This window comes from Danio rerio, chromosome 25 (assembly GCF_049306965.1).
Source record: "Danio rerio strain Tuebingen ecotype United States chromosome 25, GRCz12tu, whole genome shotgun sequence".
Taxonomy (NCBI): domain Eukaryota; kingdom Metazoa; phylum Chordata; class Actinopteri; order Cypriniformes; family Danionidae; genus Danio; species Danio rerio.
The window spans coordinates 13,279,122-13,306,946 of NC_133200.1; the positions used below are offsets into that span (position 1 = coordinate 13,279,122).

At 34.3% G+C, this 27,825-nt stretch overlaps 1 protein-coding gene, 1 long non-coding RNA gene and 1 other non-coding gene across 14 annotated transcripts in view; 2 read left to right on the forward strand and 1 right to left on the reverse strand.

Annotated features, from left to right (window-relative positions):
• Positions 1-27,825, reverse strand: part of det1 (DET1 partner of COP1 E3 ubiquitin ligase) — a 95,326-nt gene that overhangs the window by 47,599 nt on the left and 19,902 nt on the right. For 2 of the 12 annotated variants that reach the window (XM_073941740.1, XM_073941741.1), the window contains 3 exons: positions 25,706-25,953; positions 15,306-15,363; positions 15,084-15,170 (listed from right to left, as the gene is read on the reverse strand). The gene's annotated coding sequence lies outside the window, so the exon portion shown is untranslated. Of the gene's footprint in view, positions 1,083-4,346; positions 4,388-4,480; positions 4,610-15,083; positions 15,171-15,305; positions 15,364-25,519; positions 25,954-27,825 lie in introns of those variants that run through there. The other 10 variants (XM_073941742.1, XM_073941739.1, XM_073941736.1 and 7 more) reach the window with 7 other exon arrangements.
• LOC141380912 (uncharacterized) lies at positions 103-27,213 on the forward strand. Its single transcript, XR_012400292.1, has 3 exons — positions 103-178; positions 8,551-8,608; positions 25,632-27,213. It is a non-coding gene; the product is annotated as an uncharacterized lncRNA (long non-coding RNA).
• mir7a-1 (microRNA 7a-1) lies at positions 26,109-26,187 on the forward strand. The gene has a single exon (NR_029920.1). It is a non-coding gene; the product is annotated as a microRNA 7a-1 (primary transcript).

Genomic DNA, 27,825 nt, shown 5'->3' on the forward strand with positions numbered 1-27,825 from the left:
ATCTTTCGCCAGCCCCGCGGTGACGTCAGTCGGATCGGCTAAATTGACAGGCCACCTGCAGGGATGCAGCAAGGCTTTAAAGGGACAGGCGTCGGATGCATGGGATGCTTTTGTTACGGCACATGGCGAGAAGAAGACTGGGCTGTCATCTCCAGCGAAGCGTCCTCCGCAAACGCACGTAAGACATCCTTCATTTCGACTCTCTCGGTCACTGAAAAACAGCTTTTTCGAAAGGTTTAGCAAAGACGGTGTCGAGTCAAAACAAAGTGGTGAGGATGGAGTTCAAATGAGATTTTATTTTGGTTGTAATTAATTTTTTTTAGCAAACAACGCCCTTGCGCGTTCGGATTTATGTGCTGTTTCTTCATTAAATCTGTTATATTTTTATTGAACAGCTACTAGATTGGAATTGCTAACATTAAAAAAATAAATAAATAAATACATAAATAGATGTGTGTAGAATATAAAAACGCACAGGTCGCGATGTCAGCTCCGAATGCTTTTGATCATACTAAATTAAATGTGTGCATGTGTGTGTGTGTGTGTGTGTATGTGTGTGTGTTGTAGGGAAAGTTGCATCTAAGTGCTGATGATCCTGATCAACAGGTGACAAGAGCATCAGCACATCTCCTCCAAGTGCCTTAGATGTAATTTCACAGGATTTGGGGGATGAATGCACCACGAATCATGACCCTCCTCTTATTTTTATCCATTTGAGAAAAAAAAAAAAAAACATCCTCATGATCCAAAACGACGGTGTTTTTCATAATTTCTAAATCTCTCATTCCATCAAAATAATCTCTCTGTCCCTCCCCAAGTCAATATGCTTTTTTTTTTTTTTTTTGCAAAACTTCTATTGATTTTAGGGAGAGGAGCTCCTTGGAGATCCGTAATTCCCCAGCTGGTGTGTTGAGCGAATGACTACAATTAGATTTGGAGAGCTGTTTATTATAGTTATCCTTGGCAAATCCAATATCGGAGCAGTCCTCGACATCCTCATCTTTCTAATCATATAGAGGTGGTCCTGGTGGCCTTTCCTCAACGTTTAGCTCCGATGTATTCCGGTGGCAATTTAATGCAATGAAGTGACATGCTCTCCTGGCTGAACTCCAGCCCTCGAGGAGGGGGGGGAGGAAGGAAGATGTGAATTCGCACATCTCCAGGTGGGCTTGTGTCAGTGTGTGTGTGTGTGTGTGTGTGGAGATCTCGTTCAGTATGCTGAGGGGATGGAGGGGGGGATGGCTTGCTTATAGGGATATCTGGTCGTTTGTTCGCTCTTGTGTCGACTGTGTGTCTTGTGTGGAACACAAAATGTGGAGAAAAGGACTGACAGTCTCTGTTAGATTTCAGCGCTTCTTGCTTTGTAGAATGAAAATGAATAGACACCGAGGTCACCATTTTTGTCTTTTTTTTTTCTCCATAGAAACAGGAAAATAGGTTGAGAGCTAGAAGAACGGTAGAATTGTCATGTTTACAGTGTATGTGTGTTCAGTTTTTCAACTTAAAAATACTATTTTTATCTGCAATTGTGTCCTTTTCTTGCCATTTCTAAGTGAAAACTCCCATTATATTTAAGGATGGATCAAATAGAAATAATTTCAGCTTTTTTTTCTTGCAGTATAAACAAAAATAAATAAATTTTTAATGCTTTTATTTATTTTTTTTTTCATTTGAAATTGACTACCAAAGTGCTTTTAAATAAAATCCTACATCAGTTTCTTCTACAGCTCGATAGATGCAAAAATCATTTGTTTTCCCAATACTGTTGTATTTTTTATCGCTTACAGCACACACAAATACACACTAAAGCCCTTAAAGCATCTGCAAACTACATATATAAACACATATATATACACCCCTCACAAATACGAAGCTATACAATATTATATTTTTACATATACATTAGATTAGTCAGTACTGAAGCCAAATCTGGAACTTATCTAAGAAAATAAATTACCAAAAAGTAGTACACCTAAATTTATATGTTGTAGAAAAATATTAAATGCAAATTTTTGTGAAAAAATGAAGAGAAACAAATAAACTGAACAATTTAGTTGAAGTTTTGTAGGTTGTAATTGTTTTGCAATATTTTGCTTGAATTTTTTTTATCGTTCAGTTTTTTTTAAATATGATTGGTGATTAAAATATGATTTTAATAAATATATCAGTTTAATAAATCTGTTTTGTTTAAATTAACCAAAAACATTGCCTATATTCACTGAGAAATGGATAAAAATACTCTATTATTCTGAGCACTGTATATATAGTAAACAAAAATGCTATTTTTTGCTTCAAAAAAGCCCATCTTATGTCACTTTTCTGAAGCAGAATGCAAAACAAATGCAGCAAGGAGGTGGATGAACTCTTGAAAACAACGTGTTCAAATGCCCACTCGCAGAAAGATATGCGAGGAAAAGGGCGCATATAATTAGCTTCCGCCGGATATGTGCTAGGCGTCTGCTCTTCAATCAATTTCAGCACCACAGTGTTGGACAGCTCCCAGTGTCACCGCACACAACGAGCGAGTCAATGGCAATCATTTCCAACAGCACGGGATCAGCCCCGGGGACAATTTAGCAAATGAATGATTTATTTGGTAGCAGAAGCAACTCGTGTTAAAGCCTCCCTCAGCAAATCGCAGTTTGACCCTCAAGTGTTAGCTTTTAGTTGGTGAAGGTATATAATTACTGGTGTATATACAGTGCTTAGCACATATGAGTACGCCTCCATTTTGATTAAAAATTAATATTTTATCCATTTTTCAGTGAATATGGTTAATATATATTGGTGCATTTGAACGAAGCAGATTTATTAAACTGATATATTTATTAAAATAATACTATTTACTCACCGAACATCCTTAGAAATTTAAAGATAATACATTAAATTCATGCAAAATATTGCAAAACAATTACAAACTACAAAATTTCAAAAAAATCATATATATATTTTGTTTCTCTTGATTTTTTTGCTATTTTAAAAAAATATATATACATTTTATATTTTTCCCAAACATATCAATTTGGGCTACTTATTTTTAAACCATTATTGCAAGTTATTTAGTTAGATTAGCTTCATATTTGGCTTAAGTACTGACTAAACTAATGTATATGCACAAATATAATATTGTAAAGCAACCTATAGAAAACATTGATGTAAATGAGAGATTTGTGGGGGGTTTACTTGTATATGCTGAGCACTGTGGATCAAGGTGCTATTTAGTGCACCAAAATGCTAGAATATTCCAACCTACTAACTAAAAACCAAATAATAATCGTTCCTCTCCCTTTTTTAAGTAGTGAGACATTATTTACTCTCTAAAACCAAATGTAAATGGGTTTTGTTGAGCACACAATGAAAAAAAAAGTCCAAAAAGCTTTTTTTCCCCCTCCCTTACATGAACATTAGTTAGACTGAGCTGTAGGCTGGTTAATCTAGTCAGAATGAATTATTTCTTGCGTGGGGCTTAGTGACGAACCTCTGAAGCACTGAACAGATGTTCTCAACCACCTGTTAGATGCTGACGCGTTCAAAGTGCATATTGCAAGATCCTTAAAAACGATTGCGTTGTTGTCTCTCGATGATGCACAGATAAACCGAACGCAGGGATGTTCAGTGCAGTGTTGATAACCACTTTTCATTACAAATATAATAAATACATGACGTTATCTGGCAGGAAATTAAATTAAGTATGCTGTATGTAATTACAGTTGGTCCCCGTGAGGTCCTATCTGATTTATAGACATACATTATGTGTGTAGGAGAGACAGGAGAGTTGTAACACCATCGTTTTAACCAGTTGGTAATTATATTTTATATAGCATCAGTCTTTGTATGGGTGTCTACACCTTTTTTTTAAACTGTGTTACAGTGTAACTACACATATAATGCTAGATTTATTACTAAGGAACGTAACAAGGGCACAATAGAATATAAGAGTGTTTTCCTTAATGAGGACAAATTTACAGGTAGGAAATCTGCAGGTATGATATATTCAACTTGATCTTAAACTAAAAATGTACTGGCTGAACAGATAGGTATAGTTGTACCTTCACTTTAACATGATGAATGCACAATTTATATTAATTCAGCATATATTTAATGCATTTTATTAGCTTCTTCAAAACAAAAAATGTTTAAAACTAGCTATTTTCGTCAAGTATGTTCAAGTACTGTCGTTCACATTGGGGGTTACTATTAAGGTTACAGAGATTGTAACAACAACACTCCTGGCATCATTTTACATAATTAAACTAAAGTTTTCAATTTTAATACTACTTTAGGTTGTATAATTTGCAATTCGGAATATCATATTAACGTTTTACCTTAAAAAACAAGTTACTTACGTTTCAACAACGTGTTACACACCTCAGCCTGACATACGAACCTAAATGTAAACAAAAATCTTTGTCATGCAAATAAAGCTTGATTTAAACCGAACTAAACAAGTTCAGTGGCTCGTAAATTGGCAAAAACTCACACATATAACATTGGTAGATGACAAACAGCGAAGTTATCGATAACCCCTCGCTGTTTTATCACAACTCATTGATCACGTGCGGTCGCTGTGGACGCGCGCGCGAGCAGGAGGAGGTGACAGGTTGTCTGCGAGCGTCGAGATGACACATTTACATGGAAAAACACTTCCAGAAATGGCAGCCCAAATGGTTCGGTTCGTGTCGCAAGCAAAAAGAAGAAGAAGAAAAATCGTTCTGAGCAGGTGTTCAAACAAGAGGATATGCGCAATTAATGCAATTAGATGCAGCTTGGTTACCAAAATACTGGAGTAGGTCGGAGTAAAATACGATGTGTTGCCTTTTCACCTTGACCTGATACACTAAACTAAACGCTTATCGATGTTTTTAGTCAGGTAAAGTCCATTTAAAGTGTCAGACTAACTGTAAATATGTTTAAACATCTGTAACACGGTGTTTTCTTTACGCATGACACGTTTCAATTTGGTTACCTAAATACTGGAGTTGGTCAAAGGAAAATACAAAGTGTTGACTTTTCACTCGTGACCTGAGACACTAAACTAAACGCTTATGGATGTTTTTAATCAGTGATTCCATTTAAAAGGATCAAGACAAACTGTAAATGTGTTTAAACATCTGTAACACTGTGTTTTCTTTAATCATGACTCGTTTCAGGGTTTAAATATCATCGTATCTGTTGGTTAGAAATGTAAGCCTACAGTTATTACTTAACTGACACATTTTGGTTAGAAGCAAATATTGCTTTTTCCACAGGATAGTACTACAGGATAGTAGCATTAGCAGAAAACTGAAAAATGGTGACCATATGGCACAAATGTAATTAAAACTGCATATCAAATGGCATACAGAAATACACATGCCATGCTCTGAAAACAGTGTATTATTTCATGTTTAAGAAGCATGTGTATATTAATAGTTATTACCATACCTCCCTGGTTGGTTGGTTGATTAATTAAATCAATAAATGAAACGCTGTATGTCAGCTTCAAAATTTTGTTTTTTTTTTCATATTAGAAATCAATTTTTTTTTTCTCAAAGAGGGTTATGGAAATATACCGAAAATAATTTCATAGAGAATAAATTGAATATAATCAGACATATCATGTTTGAGTTTTGTATCCCTCAGTATAGATTAATACAACTCATTCATTCATTCATTTTCTTGTCGGTTTAGTCCCTTTATTAATCTGGGGTTCCCACAGCAGAATGAACCGCCAACTTATCCAGCAAGTTTTTACGCAGCGGATGCCCTTCCAGCCGCAAAAAATCTCTAGGAAACATACACACACACACAACGGACAATTTAGCCTTCCCAATTCACCTGTACCACATGTCTTTGGACTGTGGGGAAAACCGGAGCACCCGGAGGAAACCCACACGAACGCAGGGAGAACATGCAAACTCCACACAGAAACGCCAACTGAGCCGAGGATCGAACCAGCGACCTTCTTGCTGTAAGGCGAACATGCTACCCACTGCGCCTCTGCGTCGCCTAGATTATTACAACCAGTGAAGATTATTAATTCATTGCAAGTGTAAAAACCCATTATAAGGAGAAAAAATAGCATATTGTAATTGAAATCTACAGATACAAATGGATAATGAGTGATTCAAAGAAACGCATGTCTTTTCTTTCGATTAGGCTAAAAAAGCAATAAAATAAATGCCTAAAATCTCAATTTTTGTCAGCAGTGTCTCTCCTTAAGATGAACGTGAACATTAAACATTTAAATAGCCACCTTAATTACTTAATCACAGATTACAAAGCATTTGGTTCCACATTTGACTGTTCTGTAAAACCTGCACGCTTTCAATCAAGATGATGGTGGTCGAGTACGATAGTGATTTCAGGGCATTTTCTAATCGCTTAAACTGACAGAGTTACAACTCCCCTAGTGTTACAGCACTCCCCCAAATCCAATATCAAATAACAGCTGTGCAAATACATATAAATCCTAAAAGAGCCTCCGCTTGCACAGCTCCCCAGTGGTAGCAGGTTCCTCCTAGACAGTGTTTGAGTTCGCAGCACTGTGCATTTGAACAATTCTCTGAATTGGATTGGATCTTCAGAGACCTTTCGGGCTCCTCTTGTTAGTGTTGATATTTCGGAGCGATATTAGTGTAATACTGTGGAATCTGCTGAAGCATCATCAGGACCTCAAGGGCCTTTTAACGTAGCCGTTTTCACGTTGGCCTCTAACCTTGAAGAAGGCGATGCATGTTTTTTTTTTTTTTCAGAGAGTAGTTTGGACATCAAAACGTGAGAGAATCTCAAATGAGCGATGGCCATTTGTGGCTGTGTTTGAAGTGTGAATCAGGCAGTGCCAGTGACAGTCTAGCGGTGGGGGGATGTGAGGGTGGATGTGGAGCAGCTGTCCAATGGGAGACCGCAGGCCAAGAGGCCGCAAAACACATCCACTGGTACAAGAAGAGGAGAAGGGTAGAGATTTACTTATTTCTGAGAACTTCTTTCTTTCCCAAGCAAAATTTTTATTCAGTATAGTAATAATTTTTTTTTTTTCAGTGTAAATGATTTTATATATATATATATATATATATATATATATATATATATATATATATATATATATATATATATATATATATATATATATATATATACACACACAAAAGGTATTTAAACATAAAAAATATTTAATCAAATGACTTGTACAAGTTATTAATTTAATTAATATTATAAATAAAAACCTTTAAATTGTTTCTGACTTTATAATCAAATAACTTATGCACAGTATTAATCTAAAATATATCAAAGTAACAGTAAAAAAAATACATTTTAGCTAGCAGTTTAACTTTTTATTAATTAAATATTTAGCAGACATTGTTTGATTAAAATATTGTTTTTGTAATAAAAGTTACTTAAAATATTAATTACAAAAAAATTGTTTGAACCATTGCTAATTGTATAATTAAAATGCCTATAAATTAAATTCATTTAAAATATATTAAAATTAATGAAAATCCATTTTAATTTTGTAAAACTGATTAACTACGGTTTAAAAACATTATCAACTTATTTTATTTTTAAACATAACATAATTAATTTATTTTTTAACATAATTTAGTCGATTTTAAGCCAGTCTGACAGATTATGTTATTTATTTTTTTTAACGTTTTGGCAAACTTCGAAATCATATGAAGTCATACAATCCAATTCATATGAAAATGTACAATTTTTATAACCAAAAAACATCAATTCTCTCCTCTAAGCACAAATGAGGTGTAAGCAGATTGTACAAAAATGTGTAAATAATATACAGTTGAAATCAGAATTATTTGCTCCAGAATTTTTATTAGTGTCTTGAAAAATATCTGGTAAAATTTTATTTAATGTCATCATGGCAAAGATAAAATAAATCAGTTATTAGAAATAAGTTATTGAAACTATTATGATTAGAAATGTGTTGAAAAAAAATCTCTGTTAAACAGAAAATGGGTAAAAAATAAACAGGGGGGGGGCTAATAATTCTGACTTCAACTGTATAGGTGACAATTTTATGCAAATCAACCATTGATCCAGCACAATATTGACAGATTTAGGAATTGCCATGAGATTGCATTGTTGAAAAAATAGTTGCTTAAAAGAAATATAAAATAATTTATAAAATAAATAACTTCATTCTCCAAAAACCTTCATTGAAGCCTAATCTCCTCATGTTTCTGACCCTCTCGTTTCGAATGCAAATGTTTTCCGGTTTTAAAACCAATACTTATTCATGGTCCACTGTGTCATTCGCTTCCACGGAGAGCTAAGCTCGTGGATCCCAAGGGTACGTAGGCTAAGAAGCTCTGCTTTCCTCTGTTAGGCCGTGCAATTGAATTACAAAGCAGGAAGTGAGCAGGACTGAGATTGTGCACAGCAGGGTTCGAGATGGCGCATGTATGCTGTGCAAATCAGAGCACGTCTCGGAAGAGATATCGCTGTATGTATTTTCTGTTCGTTTTAATTACAGATAAACATCTACCACGGATGCGAGTCGATATGTGCATTTATCCATTATGCAAGCATGACAATCCCTCCGTTTCCTTTCAGGTCTGCGCTGAATAACTGTGGGGAGAAGAGCATTGACAACATCTGCCGGTGGTTGTGGGTGAGTATTTGTTCCTTATTTTATCAACAAAATTGAGATTTAAGTGTAGTTCCAATACTGATAAGTGTATTTGTACTTGATTTGGTATCGGCCTGTATTGAATATTAAAACCACAGATAAAATATTACAATTAAAAATGATAACAACACACACACACATACATGTATACATACTAGAGCTGCACGAAATTGTTATTCTGCAATATATTTTGCAATATGAATACAATTTCACCAGATGATCTAATATCTCTATTTGTAAAGAAAAAAAAAATTGTAAATGTATGTTTTTAGATTCATTCTTTAGTGGGTGTCCACCAGCATAAAATCTAATAAACAATCCACAGGCATAGATAAATACAATAGAGAAAAAATTGAAATAAACAGTGTTTCAATGTTCTCAGAGTCTAACATTATTCAGGTACAGTAATTGAATAATAAAAATGTATCATTATTAAAGTGTACAAACAGTGCAACTCATAGTCGCAGGCTTCAAAAACGCATGCAAATGATGAATTATAATACAAACTCAACATTGCATATCCTGCGACGTGACTATTACGAATGATCACATTGCTTAAATGATATGCTGTGCAGCCCTAATACATACTGTACATTACGTATATACGTGTACGTTTTTTATATATATATATATATATATATATATATATATATATATATATATACACACACACACACACACACACACACATATATACACACACACACACATACGCACACACACACACAGTATAAAAAATTATGTACAAAATTATGTACAAAATCAGTATCAGCACTATCTTTTTCATTCAAAAGCACTATTATTTATTCTAAAAATGAATTACACTGTTAACTGTGATACGTAACAAAAAATCAAAATGATTATTTAAGTTTTATACTGTATTTATACAGGGACCTTTCGAGCTTCTCTTGTTAGTGTTGATATTTCGAAGCGATATTAGTGTAATACAGTGGAATCTGCTGAAGCATCATCAGATCTTCATATATATATATATATATATATATATATATATATATATATATATATATATATATATATATATATATATATATATATATATATATATATATATATATATATATGTGTGTGTGTGTGTGTGTGTGTGTGTGTGTGCACTAATCTGCTGTGTTAACTGTACTACTATTTAAACTTTATACATAATTTTTATCAACCAATTATCACTTATTACATTTATTAGCCTTAATGTATTTAAAATAGGGCTGTGTCTTTTCAGGAAAACATAAAAAATATATATATATATATATATATATATTATTTTTAATTTTTTTGACAGATATTGGGATTGTGATTTGATTTACGATTACAATTTTTTTAGTCAAGTTCCAGCTCAGTAATCTGTAAGCCATGGCAACAAATCTGCAATAGCTCTGAGAAATTACCTGTTCTGTGTCTGTGACTTTGAAATCAAAATATTCTCATATTACTGCTATATATTATATATATATATATTACCCTATTATATATTACCCTATAATAATGCTGTTTTTTTTATTTAATTCGTCTATTAATGCATCTGAAACAAAGACGCCATCATCCTACTTGTCAGCACTTTTGTCAGCTATTTTTTTTTGTGGACGTAGTTCAGTTGCGCAATTCAGATTGGGCAGAACGAAAGTGCGCTTACTCAGTTGGCTGGTAAGACTATAACACACAGTCAGCCATCACTGATTTGCTTTGGGTAGGGAAAATGAAATTTTATATATATATATATATATATATATATATATATATATATATATATATATATATATATATATATATATATATATATATATATATATATATATATATAAATATATATATATATGGATATAAATTTTATATTGCAGCCTCTTGCAATTTAACTAATCGCAACGTTTCAAATTGCAATTCGATTTCCATTTATCATACAGCCCTAATTCAAATGAAAACAAATTTTAATTGAGATCAAATCTAACATTGTCCTTTTGAATTTTAATATTATATTAGAACATTAAAAGTTCAAATAATAGTAACTTTTTTTACACATGCACACCCACATACTGTGTATATATACTGTATCTATGAAAATTGTGTACAATATCAGTATCAGTCACTATTGCATACACGCATACATGCATACATACACACATACATATACATACACAAGTAGTATTATTTACTCTTTACCATTACTATTTATTGTTAAAAAAGAATTACTGCTAACTGTGATGCTGAACAATTATCATACTGTACATGTATAATCTTGTATGTATATATGTATGTGTGTGTGTGTGTGTGTGTGTGTGTGTGTGTGTATTTACACACTAATCTAATAATTAGCTACTATATAAAATGTACTACTACTATTTAAACTGTATATACATACATTTTTAATATTTATTTTTTATTATCAGCCAATTATCACTTATTATCTGTAATTAAAACAAAATTTAATTGAGATCATTTCCAACATTGTCCTTTTGAATTGTAGTCCGGCATAAATCTTGACCCGTCCAATCCCCTACCTACTGAAACAATGTGTTGAACCCATTGGCCGTGGTTGCCATGCGACGGCCACTTATCAAGGACAGGTCTTAAAGATCAAACAGGTGTGGTATCCAGTTGCCCGCCGTCCTCCCGTTGCTATGGACCTTTGTCCGTCGCCGGGCACAGGTGTGCGAGTGTACACAAAAACACGATAGAGGGACACAAAGCATCTCGCCTGAGCGCCGCAGTGCCATAAACTGCCCAGCGACCTGTTTGTGCTTCAGAAAACAGACTCAGGGTTGGGGGTGGAGAAGGAAGTCAGAGTGAAATTCGACATCAGAGGTGGGCACAGCGAGGGGCCATGACTGACGGTCTGATCGCTAGCACTCCTTACTGTCCACCGCAGGAAACTCCCCGCTAGCACTTCCCCCACACAGACACACACGTCACGCTCATCGCCGTGATGCTGTTTTTAACATGGTTTTCAAACCTTCAGTCAATATGCAGCTGCTGTCCTCCTCACTATTGCTGTGCTTCTCTTTAGGTTTTAAAGCAACAATCCTCTATTTTGGCAGGGGAATGCTGAAGGTGGCTTGATATGTTGAGGAAACAATGCATCAAATCATGCATTTTTACAATTTTTTTAACATTAGTATCAATCATAACCAAAAATGTGTTCATTTTCAGAATTTTAACTGTGAATTATTTTTTTCTTTTTCAAATATTTCCCAAATGATGTTAAACAGAGCAAGGCATTTTTCACAGTATTTCCGCTTATATTTTTTTTCTTCTGGAGAAAGTCTTTGTTTTATTTTGGCTAGAATGAAAGTGTTTTTTTAATTAAAAATAATAATTATAATATAGAAATTTAAAAACTTCAGTTGTTTACTTCTGGCATTAAATCATTTCCTATTTACTACATGCTAATTCTTTATTTTTATTAATTACAGAATTAGATAAAGTATGAAATCCGAGCCAAATGGTAGAAGAAATCATTAAAAATTATTTAAAAAAATATGTAAATTCTAATAATGCCTGAAAACTCAAAATGGTTTAGCGTGATTATTAAATGATGAAGACTGCTGTAATTTAAATAATATAGAAATAAATACAGACAAAAGAGCAACTTATGGTAACAGTTTTAGTGACTTGAAGTCTTGAAGTCTTGAAGTCTTGAAATATAAAATGTGTATTTGAAACATGCACTAAAATTTGTAATGAGATTTATAAAATTTTTATCATGGTTTTGTGCCAAAATAAAAGCATATTTAAGTTTTAAACAATTACATAAAACCATATTAGATTTGTAAGTTGACTGTTAATAATATTAATAATAATAAAAAAAAAAATTTTTCATTATTTACTTAAATATTAATAATAACAATCAAATTTTATTACATGCGTTTTCCATTTTGTATAATCTCTTTTTTAGTGAAATAGACTAATAAGGCCATTAAGAAATACACATGGCTGGTAAAAATTTCAATAACTACGTTTCCATTCACATATTTTTTTTCTCTCTTTTAAATATTTTCCAAATGATGTTTAAAAGAGCAAGGAATTTTTTAGTGACTTGACAGTTCATATAAAATGTGTATTTGCAGCCTGACCTCACAAGAAAACTTAAGTATTTTATTTTTTATCAGTTTAGTGTCGAGTTCAGTCGTACAAAAAAATGTAAGATTTTTTAAAAGGAGGCAAGGCACCCAACTCTGCCCCTAAACCCAACCGTCATTGGGTGATGAGCAAATCGTACTAAATTGTACAAATTAAATCATACGAATTAGCCACTAAATAAAAAAGCTACGAATTGGCGTGAGATTTCATTGGTTATTTGAAACATGCTGTAAAAATTTGTAATAAGAAATTAAAAGTTCTGATTTTAATTAAAATGACAATATAAAAGTTTTTTTATTTTTTTTAATTCTGTTGTTGGTTTTGTTTGTTCTATTCATGGTTTTGCACCAAAATTAAAAGCTCTATAGGCTCGTTCACACCGAGACACTTTTCGTTTGCGTTTATCGTCAGCGTCTTACAAGACGATTTCCGGATTCAAACTCAAGCGATTTGCACTGGCGTCAAGCAGAAGCGTATGCAAAATCACCGCTTGACGTTAGATGGCGCTTCACAACTTTAAGCTTCTGACATCCAGCTTATAACGCAGAAGAAGAGGAAGAGGGAACGTTGACACGCTTGTTAAAGTTACTGGTGACTCGAACAGGCATGGATGGTTAAAGTAGCAGCTCTAGCTTAAGCGATGAAGAAATGATTATTGTTCACAGAGCAATAAGCAGCTCCATGTTCATACCGCCTTTGGGCATCTTCTTCAGTGTGCGCTCGCATTGACAGTTTTGCGCTTGAGTGCTGTTAACTGTAACTTCAGCAGCTCTGTGCACGTGAACAAAAGTGCCAACCTGATTGGTGAAGAAGGTTTTGAGGCGTTTGAGCATGAGGCGTTTTTTTTTTTTTAATGACGCTTTTGCACCTAGCGCTTTGCGTGTTGGTGTGCACGATCACACGAGGCGTTAAATGTCGACGGAAAACGCAAGCAAAAAGCGTCCAGGTGTGCTCGGGCCTTTAAACTTCTATTTAGGATTTAAACAATTACAAAAAAAACATAAATATTTAAATATTAGTTTTGTAAGTTTTTTTTTTTTTTTTTTTTTTTTTTTTTAATCAATCAGTCAGTCAATCAGCTTTATTTATATAGCACCTTATTACAACCAGGAGGCTGCCCAAAGTGCTTTACGGTATTAAAAACAAAATTTAACATTATTGGCATAAGATGGTAAGAACACAAGTGTCAATATAACAATAAATCTGAATTTTGCACTACCGATTATCTAAAGCAAATCTAAAAAAAAAAAAAAAGGTTTTAAGTATTGCTTTAAACAGTGCCACATTTGTGATGATGCAAATTTCATAATGTTAATGATTATTAAAAAATTGTAATTATTTATTTCAATTATAATAGTAATACATTTTTATTTATTTTTTTTTATGAAATAGAGCAAGTAGAGTTTCATGGCCATTTAGAAATAAACATAGCTGGTAAATTTGTCACTGGCCATTGACAAATATGGAGGTTTTATTAAAAAAATTTAGGCCATGCATACAGTAGAAATGGAAACAAAAAGAGTGGAAAGGGGAGTATTTTAAGGCCAAATTGGAATAAATAGCACCAAAATAGTGCAAATGTACATTTTAAATGTTAATAAAAAATTTTTTTAAATGTTTTAATTTTGAAGCCTTGCCAACAACCCATCAATAAAGAATGCATTGTAATGCAAAAATGGCATGGGAATAATTTAGTAAAAATATTGCAAATTTTATAAAATCTTAACAATAAAGGCTTTTCAATGCATCATTATTAGTTCCGTAATGAACTTTTATCATCTATGAAACCTTTGCCTTTCTCAAAGGTTTTTTTATAGTGGACAAAAGGTTCTGTAGAATAGATATTTTAAGAACTGATCACACAATTCTTTGTGGAACCAAACTAATTCTTCTATTGTTAAAAGTGCAAGCACACACAAGGGTTAAATCACCTTGAATGCCACCGAAATGTGTTAAATTCAATTTCTACCCATTGATTAGAAAGATGCATGGCTGTTTGGAAGCACACAGCGTATTGAATCGTCGATGGCGACTATAAGAGACAATCAGATGTGATTTGAGCACAATGGCCACGAGGTCATCTGACTTCATTGCGACATTGTGCAGTTTAGAAAATGGCAGAATTGATTTTTTTTTTGCTGCTATAAAAACTGGCGGATGCACAATTGAGGTAATCTGATTGTACGCCGAGGAAATCTTAAACGAATAAGGGGTTTTCGCAACACGTAGCACACCGTGTATGCAGGCGTTTCTTTAAAAAGGACGATTTTGGACTGCATATCTGCATGCAGTTCCCGTCTTAAAAGAGGGTGAATTTCCACAGACAAACATAAAAACAGCAGACACACACTCTGATACGACTGCCAGTTACCTCAACCCAAATCCAGCATCCCTCTGACAGGCAGATTGGGGGGTTGCGGAGCAAATTCACCACCTCCACATCTCTCCAATTTCAGCACTGTAAAATAAAAAGGGAAAAAGCGGTAAAAGGTGGTTTTGACTGGGCTCATGGGAGAGAGCATGTTCAGGTAATTAAGTGTAGCTTCACTCAGCCCCCTTGTCAAGGCAATTACCGTAAATCATATGCTCTTACCCGCGTTAATTACCGAGAAATCGGTCTGTACACCACTGACTGACAACCACACTCCGTCCTGCACATATTTACAACAATAACAATTATCCGATGTACCATTACATCTGGAACAGCTGTGGTCAAAACAGATTCTGCTGCTGTAACCAAAGCCACTGAAATTTGGGATTCATTTAACCATCGTTTCACATTTCAAATCAGCTGATATTATTTTTTAAAACAATCTATTTTACTGGGATTCGAAGAAAATGATTATCAGATTATCAGAAAGTGCATTTATGTAAATATTAGGGCAACACTTTATTTTACTGTGTTCTTTGTAAACATTATTTAATAAATACAAAACTTTTTTAGCATTATTAAATACAAAACAATTTTAAATAAATTACATGTAGTTAATATAGGAGTATTGATAATTGGCCACTCCTTTACAATAAGGTTTCGGTAGTTGATATATTTACTAGCCTTAACTAATAATGAACAATATTTATCAATCATAGTTCGACATTAACTATTGCATTATTAAAATCCAAATTCAGTCGGCGCCAATACCCTAGTGGTTAGTGCGTCGACGCATAGCACCGAGGTGCTCGCAGCGACCAGAGTTCGATTCCCGTATCGAGGTCCTTTGCTGATCCTTCCCCTATCTCTGCTCCCCACACTTTCCTGTCTCTACATCTCCACTGTCCTGTCAATAAAAAAGGTGAAAACCCCTTAAAAATATATATAAAATAATTCCAAATTCATGCTTGTTAACATTAATGAACCATGAGTTGACATGAACTAACAATAAATGGCTTTATTTTCGTTACCTGACATCAACAAAGATGAATAAGTATGGTTATGAATGCATTGGTCATTCGTTCGTGTTAGTAAATACATTAACTACACTTTAAAATAAACACAGGCTTAACTTAAAACTGTAAGGCAACTTGCTGCACAGCTTTTTTGAGTTAGCTCTACTTAAAACTACAGTTGTGTGGGTTTCAGGAAAAGACGAGGACTCAAATGCAGGAACTCAAATGGGTTTACTAATAATAAAAATAAAACAAAAAGGGAACTAAATCAACCTAGAGGGGGAAAAACATGACTAAAACAAACTTGACTGGGCTGGCCGGGAAGAATAGTGCTGGACTGGACAGGACTGGACACTGGAAATAAAGATGAAGAACTGGCACAGGACAGCAGACAAGAGGGAGTTATAAGCAGAAATAATTCACAAGCAAACAGATAAACTGAATAAACGAATAATCGGATAACAAGGAGGGTGCTAGACAATAGACGGGAAAGCACATGACAAACTAATGTTAACCTAATTCCTTCAAGTTGTCCAGACACCAATCAATTGTGTGGAAGCCAACATTTTTCACAGCGTTTGTAGCCTGTAAATGCTTCTTCTGTCGTAGATTTGTAGCTGCAGGAATGGCGCTGAGTTTTGTCTCTGCGTTCAGTCTTTCTCTGAACTCAGAGCAAATCAGCCAGAGAAACTCCAGCACTCCTTCCTCAAACATAGACAGACAGAGAGAGAGATGGAGAGAGAAAGAGACACACACAGAAAGAGAAAGAGAGTAGGAAGTGGGAAGTCACCTCCGTCACTGTAAGTCACCCACCTAATCAGCTCAGTGCAGAGAGAGAGAGAGAGAGAGAGAGAGAGAGAGAGAGAGAGAGAGATAATCATGTGAAGGGGTGACTGAGCAGCCATGTAAGGTGCTTCTGCTCTGGACGGGTTCACTGGATGTGAAGGGAATCAGATTAGGGAAGGTGTCCGGCAGGGTTGAGGGATGACGTGATGGTGTTACTGTGGTGTTATTGCATTAAAAAAAGAATATCAGAAAGATTTTCTTTGTTTCCTAGTTAGGGTTAGCACACTAACAAGCAAGAAAACTAGCTACAGTTGAAGTCAGAATTATTAGCCCCCTTTAGTTTCTGTTTACTTTTTTAAAAATATTTCCCAAATGATGTTTAACAGCGCAAGGACATTTTCACAGTATGTCTGATAATATTTTTTCTTCTGGAAAAAGTCTTATTCGTTTTATTTCTGGCTAGAATAAAAGCAGTTTTTAATTTTTTAAGAAACATTTAAAGGACAAAATTATTTTACTCTTGAAGTTATATATATTTTTGGATAGTCTACAGAACAAACCATTGTTATACAATAACTTGCCTAATTACCCTAACCTGCCTAGTTAACCTAATTAAGCCTTTAAATGTCACTTTAAGCTGTATAGAAGTGTCTTGAAAATTATCTAGTAAAATATTATTTACTGTCATCATGGCAAAGATAAAATAAATCAGTTATAAGAAATGAGTTATTAAAACTATTATGTTTAGAAATGTTGAAAAAATCCGTTAGACAGAAATTGGGGGAAAATATAAACAGGGGGGCTAATAATTCTGACTTCAACTGTATATGTGTATCATACTGAGAGATGCAGTTGTTTTTTTTTATTTTGGATGCCTTTTCTGTTAAGATTGGACACACACACACAAGATGTTTTGAAGGATACATTACCACTACTTTACAAAATGTCCTTTTTTTTTTTTACTGAGGAACAAGAACAGATTGCTTGTTAAACATTTTCACTCTCGTCCTTTCTCTGTTGTTTTCATGTAAACCTTCAGTGTTTACTTAAGGTCTTTGTTTTCTCAAGAAAATCGAAAAAACCAATTCATACCTGCAACTCAGTTGGGATTTATTTATCGCTTCAGACGGGGAAAAAAGGTGCTTCCGTAGTTAAAATAATTGCGTTTTCTCCCTCTCTCTCTCTCTTTCAGCAATTAGTCATTATCAGCGCTCCACATCTGCTGTGGAACATTTTCATTTTAAACATCTGAATGTGAGTCGAACACGTCTCTGACAAGACTTTTCCAAGCTAACTGACATCATTACCTGCCATAATCGTCTGCCCTAATGCATTTTTTAATTGTTTTCTTTCCCCAATACACCTTCCACACATGAGTTGAGCAAAAAAAAAGCGTACTACCTATTAAAACGAACATCTCGTCATCTCTGCCTGACCAGCTATTTCAGGTGTCTCCATTAGCGAGACGCGCCACGTCCAAAACTGTCATCCCTATAACATGCTCAACAATCCAAAAAATGGAGACAATTGATTTCCGCCTGCCACGAATGATCGTAATAAAGTTTTACAAGCATGACGAATCCCCAGAGGTTATGATCTATGCACATTCTCAAAAAAAAAAAGAGAGATTTCTCTTACTCCACTGAATCATCTTTAGACAGTATAATTGGACATTAGTCTTAATTCTTGTGATCCAGGAGCTGAATTGAATGCTCGCTCCTCTTGGCTGGACACCAAACGAGCTTTTTTCTCTTTTCTAATTGTGCCCGGTGAAAGGCGACCGTCCTAAACTGAAGAGCGTAATTTAACTGGCCTTAATAAAGGATTACTATTCAACGTAAGGCCCATTATTTTTTCCTACTAGACTCCCGACTGGAGATAAATAGGAGCGGTGCTCTCACCTTTTTTTTTTTTCCCCCTCTTCTTTCATTCTTTTTTCTTTCTCACTTGCTCCCACTTCTCTGGAATCTTAAGTAAATGTATAAGTGCGTTGCGGAAACGGGTTTGGCTACTTACAGAAAATGAGAAGGGGGATAAAAAAAAAAGGAGGCCTCGACTTTATTCATACGAACTGAGGAGCCTATTATGGCTAATATGTTTTTTTAATGGGAAAAACCATAGTTGATCCGAGCTAATTTCCCTTGTGCGGCTTGGGCTCTGAAAGTAATCCATCACCTCAGTATGAGGCGGCGGCGGCGACCGGCCACGTCTCTAATGAAGCTCTAAAGAATTGCGCTGTCAGTCTCCGCTCAATGGACGTCTGCGACACAATTGTTGCTTTCTCTTTTGTACGTGTTAACCCAAGCAGGGCCTTATACAAAATGAATGGGCCGATGTAACCTTAGCTTTGACGCTCCCCTGCCATCCCGAAAACACCTGTCAGTCATGCTTTTGTGGTCGGCGCAGGTGAGTTTGACATCGTTTCGCTGTACATACAGTACTGGTCAAACGATGCCGATCAGTGAGATTTTACATGGCTTTGATGGAAGGCTCACCAGGAGTCTGAGTTTGTGAATGTGTGAACGTTCACCAGAATACATTTTTATTTATTCATTAATGATTATGGCTCATATAACGATTTAAAGTGGTTCAATTTAGACAGTATTTAAGTTTAATATGATTACTTACAGCTATGAACATGTTTCCCCAGCAAGTTTTGTGTTTCATAGGGAAATTTTACAGGTACTTACTGTATTTTTTGATCAAATAAATGCAGCCCAGGGTTCTCATTGCATGGCATTCGCACAAAATGGGAAGAAATGTGTGTATGGCATGTTTATAAATATGAGAACCCTGGCTGAATTTATTTAATAAAAAATAGTCATTAAATATTTTAAATAATTTTTAAATATTTAATAATTTTTATATTTTATTTTAAATGTGTATATATATATATATATATATATATATATATATATATATATATATATTTGTAATACTTAATTTTATATCTCATAAATTATATTGTATATTATATTATTATATTAATAATTATGAATAGATTTCAATTTATTTATTCATTTTCTTTTCGGCTTGGTCCCTTTGTTAATCTGGGGTCACCACAGCTGAATAAACCACCAACTTATCCAGCTCAAGTTTTACGTAGCAAATAACCTTCCAGCTGCAACTCATCGCTGGGAAATACCCATACACTTCCATTCACACAAATAAACTATAGACAATTTAGCCTACCCAATTCACCTGTACCGCAGGTCTTTGGACTTGTTGGGGAAACCAGAGCACCCGGTGGAAACGCACACCAACACTGGGAGAACATGCAAACTCCACAGAGAAAAGCCAACTGACCCAGCTGTGGATCGAACCAGCGACCTTCTTTCTATAAGGGGAGAGTACTACCCACTGCGCCATCGTGCTCCCCATGAATATATTTTATATTATTAAAATTTTAAATGGTAGTTTTCTTAATGAATGTAGTTTAAAATGTATTTTAAAAGCTGAATTATCTCCAGTCTTCAGTGTCACATGATCTTTCAGATCTCATTATAATATGCTGACTTGCTGCTCTACTATGATCAGCTGTTTTTGGTACTCTGTCGTTATTAACGATTCTTAATTATGGGATGTCAAACTCAGTTCCTGGAGGGCCGCAGCCCAGCACGGTTTAGTTCCAACACTACTTCAATACACTTACCTGTAGGTTTCAAACAAGCCTGAAGGACTCAATTAGACAGTTTGATCAGGCGTGTTTAATTAGGGTTGGAACTAAACTGTACAAGGCTGCGACCCTCCAGGAATTGAGTTTGACATCCCTGCCTTACATGGTCGCCCACTGAAGCTAAGCAGGGCTGCACCCGGTCAGTACATAAATGGGAGGCCACAAGGGAAAACTAGATTGCTGCCGGAAGTGGCGTTAGTGAGTGCAGCAGGTGGTGCTCACTGGTCTGCGGTCTGTGTTTGTTCGAATGCCACAGTATGTAGACGAATTACCATGTTTGTAAACATTAAGGATCCGCGCAGGGAGGTGGCAGAAAAAAAACAGGTGCGCTAGCATTTACAGCGAGTGGATGACATCTGATGCGGTAGAGTTTGTTGTTGTCATAGAAATAAGTTATATTGATTACATATTATATATATATTATTTACATAATGCTTTCAGCTATCATAACAGCTTGTCAACCAGTGATAAGCACAGCGATTCTGCAAAATTAACTTTAAAGTGAGCGGCGTTTGTCTTGCATGTCCATTTGCGATAGCACCCTCCCAATGCATATTGTATAAGATGAAATGGCCAAGCATCCAGCCCCAAATATACAATCTCATTGAAGCTCCAAGTGTTTTAACAAGAGAGAAGTTAAAGGGCTACAAGTCTTTGAATGCCAAGAATTTTGTTCTGTGTTGTCATTTGAAAGAAATAATGTTCCATGATTACCAGATTCAAAACTATGTAATGCTAAAAACCAAACCATAGCCAAAGACAAGGAAAAAAGATGGAGCTATACAAGGCCTGGGTAATCATCAACAAGCAAAACAACTGCAGTCTGACAGCAAACTAAACCTGTAAGGCAGGGTATGTGAACTTGCACATAGAGGTAAAGTTAGTTTTATATTTACACATTCAGACTTTCTCCTTAATAATATCATTTCATGAAAGTATTATTTGCGAATTGTAAATAGCGAAATCATATTAGCAGCCAATGACTATCAAAGTACAACATGTTCACAGTAAAATAAACTGTTAATGTTGTTTAAGTCACACTTGCAGGTTATTTCAGACGGAATATTCAAAGTGCCGTGGTAAACAATACAGGGAGAGTGTCACAAGTTGTCACTGAATGAATGTGTGAATATAAAACCAACTTTACCTTAATTACTTACACTTTCACGCTTCATTCTTAGTATTCAGTGTCCGCAGTTTAATTAACCATGTTTAACTGTTTTTGCTGAAATCATTGCAAATCAAAAACGAGTAGCGTGTATGATTTAGCATAGCGTGGGCTTACCTGATATAAAACTGCAGAGTCGAGTATTTTTAATTAGGTCATCTCGTCACTTCATTCAGGTCTCTTTTTGCCAAAGACGTCTGCGGTTGGCATTAAAAGCAGTGTGGTGTACGGTAAATGTTAAATTTTTGTTTTTTTGTTTTTTTTTTTGACTTTGGAATTTGACATCCTACCGCACAACACAACATGTTTACCATTGCCACGGGTCTCTTTTTGCAACCGGGAACCCGTGTGACGTAGGTTGGTAATTTGTCTATTAATGGGGACTCTATACTGCTCAGTGAGCACCGTCTTCTGGATGAAACATTAAAAATTCGTTAAAAATCACAAGATGTCCTTCAAAAAAAGAGTAGGGGTTTAACCCTGTCATCCTGGCCTGATTTGCCCACTGGCCTCTGTCCATCATGGCCTCCTAACCATCCTCCTATCACATCACTCTGTCTGCTCTCCACCAATCAGCTGGTGTCACGTCATCCAAGTGGATGCTGCACACTGGTGGTGGATGAGAAGATTCCCCCCAAAAATCTATAAAGGACTTTGAGTGTCAGGAAAAGCCCTATATAAATGTAAGGAATTATTATTATTATTATTATTATTGTTGTTGTTGTTGTTGTTGTTGTTGTTGTTGTTGTTGTTGTTGTTGTTGTTTTTGTTTTTATTAAGTACTTTTTCCTGTTGATTAGTTTTGTGGAAACTTGGAAATGTTTAGGATTCTTTAATGAGTTCAGAATAACAAAATTAGTTTTTATTATTATTATTATAAATAAAGTTTAGATGAGTTTAGAAATAAACAGTTTCCACAAAAAGATGAAGCAGCATAACAGTTTTAAACACTGCTGATAATAATAAGAAAAGTTTCTTGACCATCAAACGATTTCTGAAGCATCACGTTGCTGAAGACTGAAATAATGATGATGAAAATTCAGCTTTAAATCACAGAAATAAATTAAATCATAAACTACATTTGATTAAAGAAACTCATTTTAAATTGTACAAATATTGAACAGTTTTACTGCATTTTTGATCAAATTAATGCAGCCTCGGTGAGCAGAAGAGCCATTTTAACACTTTTTGTTTTTGTTTAAATCACACTAATCCCAAACATTTGACCGGTAGTGTATATCCATGACGGTGGAGGCTGGATTTTGTTGTGGTTTTTGTTTTTTATAGCCCTCCGCCCCCTTGGACTGAAAGGAAATAGAGTGTTTCTTTCAGAGAGAAGGAAGGTAGAGCAAAATGCACTCAGCTGTCCTCCTTCAAATGTCACTATCAAAGGTCTAGCATGTGTGTGTGTGTGTGTAAAGAGAGAGAGGTTTTAGCGAAATGATGTGCAAGCCATAAGAAAAGGCCACCTTTCCTGGCTCATCTTTGCTGTTGCTCTATTTCTCTCTCTCTTTTTTTCCCGTACATTGATCTGTCATTTAAAACTGATCACTTCATTATGTCCCCGAATGGCAACGTTACGTGGGAGTCGTGAGCTTGCTTAACCGAGTGCATTCTCGTTTATGACCAGCTTTTATACCCAAGGCTAACGGCCTTGGTGGCTAATGGTAATTCAGTGGATGCTGGATTGATGGGATTGTAGTTTAATGCTTGGAAACACATAAGTGTCGTAACTAAATGAGAAGTTAAGAGAGGGGTATTTGGTTTAATGGGTTTTTGGACCAATGAGGTTTGGTGGGTGGGGTTATAGAGTGATGATGCCTGTATTTATATGGTTGCATCAAATAAAAATTTGTCCAAATGAGCTATACAAATAATAATAATATAATACTTTAATTCATTTATTATTATGCATAATAATAATTTCACAAAATATTAAAATATTAATACAATTTTAGATGTTATATAATAACATATATTTACTAAAGAATGATAGGAAAAGATTTTTGATAACAAATAATAGAATGTATTCTGAGATTACAAAATAGTTTTTACTTTTTTATGATGACTTTTAAACCTATATTTCTCTGTGCAATATAGTAGTGTGTGTTTATATATATATATATATATATATATATATATATATATATATATATATATATATATATATATATATATATTATACAGTTGAAGTCAGAATTATTAGCCCCCTGAATTATGATCACCCCTGTTTATTTTTTTCCCCAATTTCTGTTTAATGAATTCTGTTCAAAACTGAAAAAATTCAAAAATTGTATTATTCTCGCCGAAATAAAAAATAAGACTTTCTCCAGAGGAAAAAAACTTTATCAGACATACTGTAAAATTGTCCTTGCTCTGTTAAAAACCATTTGGGAAATATTTAAAAAGGAAGAAAAAAACTCGAAATATATATAATTTTATAATTTATATATAAATTTAATACACCCACACAGATTCCATTTTTAATTTCAGTTTTAGTTATTTTATTCCAAGTTAATGAAAATTTTAACTATTTCCTTTGCAGCTAGTTGAAATAAAACTTTTTATTAAGTATATTTTATTTCCGTTAACATAGATTTTTATTTCAAATAGAAAAAACATAAATAATTATTTTTAGGGGTTTTTCACCTTTAATTGAGCTCAGGTCACTGTGAGCACCATGGAGCTATATGTCAATGCACTTAATGTCTAGGCTATTGCTGCCAACTCAAATAGCAAAAATTGAATGAAATAGAATTTATATTAATATCAAAATACTGATTTAGATATAAAAAACAAAACAAGTAATAATATTAATCAAATATATTTAGTTTTTAAACAGCTTTAGTTTTAAACATTAACATATTTCAATCCAGGCTCATTCTGAAAACCTACTACTATACATTTCTAGAAAGCGCCATATTCGTCCCAGGAGGTTGTTTTTTTTTTTTTTTTTTTTTTTTTGAAGTTTCATTTTCGCATATCTATCAGAAGTCGATGTGTACACTTTTTGAGATGTCAAATTTCTCTCGCAAGTGCCATTCTTGCCTGCCGTACTCGCATATATCCACCAGAGGCCGCTGTAGACTGACTGACTGATTGACTGACCCACCCCTCCTCCTTCCCTAAACCCAACCAATAGTGTTTTCAATAGCACCAATTGACCCGCCCACACACTTTTTCCAAAAACAATCGACAGTTTTAAAAAATAATAAATTTTAAAAAAAGGCCTTCCCTGATTTTTTCCACGTTTTCTGATTTTACCACATTCTCACCCTGTTATTTACTTGATTACTTCATTTTTGGCTTCTGTTTATGTCTTACCCACTTTCTGGAACCGTTCTACGCCATACTCGAACCCCGTCATTGTGGTCAACTATTCTCTGCATCTCAAGTCTACCGACGTACATGGCGAGCTACTGAGCAAACTGGTAACAGTAGGAAAGCCGTTCATACAGAGGTAAGCGGTCAGCTTGTAAGCACGAAAAGGAACAGCGTCATACCGCCTCGTAGCGTTCATTTTAAAGACGAAATGCAGGCATACAGACTTCTGGCTGCATAATTCCCGATCTCTAGAAACGTATATAGGGCTACATTTTCAGAATGAGCCTATGTTAGCGTTAAGTTTTTATTATTTAATGTAACTTTTATTTAACAATCCTGGTTTATACACTATTTAATATTAATCTATATAATATAATATAATATAATATAATATAATATAATATAATATAATATAATATAATATAATATAATATTCATGTCTTATGGATGAAATATTTTCACTTACCACTGACAAGTATTGCGAAGAACTGCGAACATCATCAAGCCTATAGATTAATTCTCCATATTGCCTTCTTTTCTCACAATCTCTAACATTTCTTATTTCTTTTTTTCCGAAGGTTTCCACTCGCTAAACCTACGTTGCGTGATTCACACCTAAAGCTCTTTGTGGGACATTTTCTCCAGCACAGACCTGTTATTCGAACTACAGGCACGTCGACTGAATCATCCCTTTCATTTTGAGCCTCATCGGAGCGAACGGGCCGAGGACACAAGGTTTCCGCAGTATAGCCTTCAGATAGAGGCGACATTTTCCAGGCTCTGCAAAGTCTTCTCAATGGAAAGGGCAGGTAATACCACATTATGAGCTCCCATCAGTCTCGGATTTCTCCGGATTCAGGCCGGGGTCCCTGGAGAGCTTCAGCTCGGGTTACTTGGAAGCTGAAAGCACACATATAGCAAGAGCTTTTTAATAAATATTCATTCTCACAGACAGTAAATCAATTCCGTCTTCCAGTGAGAAGAACGCAGATATTGAAGTAAATCTGGCTAAAATTACTCCCATTTCTCCAGACACCAGCACTGACCCGATTCGCTGTGGAAGACTAGTGATTTTGTTGTTGTTTCTTCTGCTTTCTGACAACAAGTCACAGTCTACCTCAGCGAGCGGGCCCTTTGGCTAATGGTGTAGAGACCACAAGCGCTCGTTTACGCCTTCATTAGACAGGTGAGTCGTGTGTGATTGTTGCTTGTAGCTGACGCTCATAATTAGCCATGTTTTGGACACTGAAACGCGCCGCTTAACAATGCGGCTGATTACCTGGCTTTCGTTTCTACCAAACCAAAAAGCATCGTTTTTTTCATGCACCTACCAATTTTTGGGGCTTTTCATAAAGATTTTTTTTATCAGTATAAATGGAGAGAAAACAACTAAAGTAGACTTTTAAGTGCTTCTTTTGTCTTTTTTTTTTTTTGTCATTTTGTGTCAACAGATTTCAATTAGAGTTCATATTTTTAAAGGTCGTTTTCTCAAAATGATAGATAAATCTGAACTTCACAAAAAATAAAATACAAAAGTTACACTATTATAGATTTAAGCTTTTATTTTAGTTTTTGTTAGTTTAATTTAAGTAAACATTTGAACTCTTTTCCTTGCAGATATTTTCTTTTTAATGAATTTTATTTCAGGTACATGTATTTATTTTCAAGTAGTAAAAAACAATTTATATAGTTTAATTAATGCAAGATTTTATTGTGTAAATACTGATGTAGATATAAAAACTAAACATGAATGATCGTAATATTTTGTCCGGGTTTTTAAATATATTTTATTTCAGTTACATGGATTTTATTTTAGTAGCAAAAACAGTTTATGAAGTTTAATTTATGCAAAAGTAGGTTGTGTAATGCTGATTTAGATATAAAAAACTAAGCGAGTATAATCGTAACCTTTTGTCCAAGTTTCGCAACGTTTTTACATAAACTTTATTTGATTTAACATTTAATTTCAAGTAGGGCTGCACGATGTTGAAAAAATCTAACACTGCAATATGTTGTTGTTCTGCAATTTCTATTTGTTATAACTATTTGGAAAGATTTTATCATTTTAGATTGATTTGGGATGATTCTGTATGAGAGTCTACATAAAACATAAGAAAAAATCTATGAGCACAGAAATTCAATAAAGAAAGATGTATGAATTAAATAAACAGCGTTGTGGTGTTTTTTTTTTTTTTTTTTGTTTTTTTTTTTGAGGCACCAAACTGTATTTGGGTATACAGTAATTGAATAACCAAATGTAAAATAATACTGCATATGCATGACAGTATGATGACCCTGTATTGTGATTACTGCTCTAAAAAATATTCTTTTTAAATGTTCGGGTATAAAAAAAAAATATTTTTTTTCCTTTTTGAACACACTATATTTTATTTTGAGAAACATTTGAAATAGTTTGGAGCAGTAAACATGTAAGGCTAAATAATGAGAATGAATTATCGACGTCTTCATTTGTTTCCAAACCACAGATTTATTTTTACAATTTAAAACTGCATCTTTGGATATCTGTTCTGTTGCAGATACTGTTGTCCTAAAAAATGTAAATGTCAAAGTCTTACACACGCCGGTACCTTATAAACAGTATAGCAGAAAATTTTGACTGTTTGAAAACCTTAACTTTTCCAAACCACTGTATACCTTGTAAATGGTTATTGTCCCATGCCTACTGCATAGTCTTCCTTTTCTAAAACAAATCAATAGAATTTGTTGTTATTAATTTGTCAAAGTTAAAAACACTACAATATCTTATACCTG